Source organism: Dipodomys spectabilis, unplaced genomic scaffold, assembly GCF_019054845.1.
Source record: "Dipodomys spectabilis isolate Male_0828 unplaced genomic scaffold, ASM1905484v1 ptg000239l, whole genome shotgun sequence".
Taxonomy (NCBI): domain Eukaryota; kingdom Metazoa; phylum Chordata; class Mammalia; order Rodentia; family Heteromyidae; genus Dipodomys; species Dipodomys spectabilis.
Genome location: NW_024870916.1, coordinates 664,365 through 665,929, shown reverse-complemented (window position 1 = coordinate 665,929; position 1,565 = coordinate 664,365).

Below are 1,565 nucleotides of genomic sequence, written 5' to 3'. Positions count from 1 at the left end.
TTGTAGCGCACATTTTGTAAATGTGAACCTGTTTTTCTTATGAGAATCAAAGTGCTCCAACTTACTGCAAGATCATAAATACTCAAAAGTGACTGTTAATAGCAGTGGCAGTTTGCAAAATACCAAATGGCAACAAGAAGTGGATGTCATAAGTTACATTCTTTGCTCTCCCATGTTCACAGAGGTGTTATGCAGGGTTGTTTTTTTTTCCTGGTAGTTCTCTTTTTTGTTTTGTTTTTTAAGTGATGAGATCTTCTTTCAAGTAGGTTCACAGGGGCTCCCTGGGACTTCAGGCAGTACCTTGAATATTACTTAATAGATACTAAAAAGAAAACCAAAGAAGCCTACAATTCCAAGCCTAAAAGCTAATTTAAAAAATATGCCTAATATCCCAATGCTAGTGACTCATACCTGTAATCCTAGCTACTCAGGAGGCTAAGATCTTTAAATTATGGTTCATAGCCAATGCAGGCAGGAAAATCTATGAGACTCTTATCTCTAATTAACTAGAAAGAAATGTAGGAAGTAGAGGTATAGCTTTCGTGGTATAGTGCCAGCCCTGCATGAAAGAAGCTAAGTTTACCATTCTTTTACACATGAAAAAAATCAGGTCCCAAAAGGTCATTTGTCCAGGCCACTCACCAACAGGACAAATTGGGAGATGTGAACAGAAGGTATCTAACTTTAGAACTCAGGGCTTGGCTCTCACCCTACTACATTCCCAGTCAAAGCAGACCAAAGAAGGATGGAGGACCTCAGCAAAAACCATCCCTGTGGCCATGTATTGTGGTACTCAGGAAACAGAGGCAAGAAGAACACTAAGAGTATGAGGTAAACATGGGCTACATAGACAGATCCTGTCTTAGAAAAACAATCCTTGTGCACAGGAGCAGCCTAGTGACTATGTGAGTATCACATTATGGGAACCTGTCATTATTAGCTCAATGAACAAAAGGATAAACTTAGAAAATAGCCAAGATCCCTATAGGAAATGGTGGACATAGAGGCCTAGTTTTGCCACCCACTGTCTTTTTGGCCTTTGTTCCTTTATCACTTAAATGGTGCAAATACCACCTTCTCGTTGTTAAGACAATTTTGGTGAGCTCACATACGTGAAAAGTTCTTTGAAAAACACAAAGTGCTGTATAAATTGTGTTATTAATGAAAATCTCTAAAAACTGAGTCAAGTTGCTAAAATTCATTCTCTCAGATCCCTTTTACAGAGGCAGAAAGTGAGGTGAAAAGAGATGAAAATAACTTGCCTAAAGTTCCAACATTGAGAAGGAATGTCACATACATGGCAGGAGGTCTGGAGTGTCATTTGTTCTTCCTGCCCTCCAGTCCATCCTGTTTACCACTGCACACACACATGCGAATACACACACACACACACACACACACACACTCCCCTCTTCAGCAAACAAAGGTGCTGGGCAAGTAATTGCTAGGCTTCAGAAGGAGGACACTAGCACTTCTAGGCTCACTACATTTACAACACTGCTGTGACCTTTGACCAAGAGGAGAACTTTCAGCACTAGAACAGAGCTTCTCCCATACAGATAACA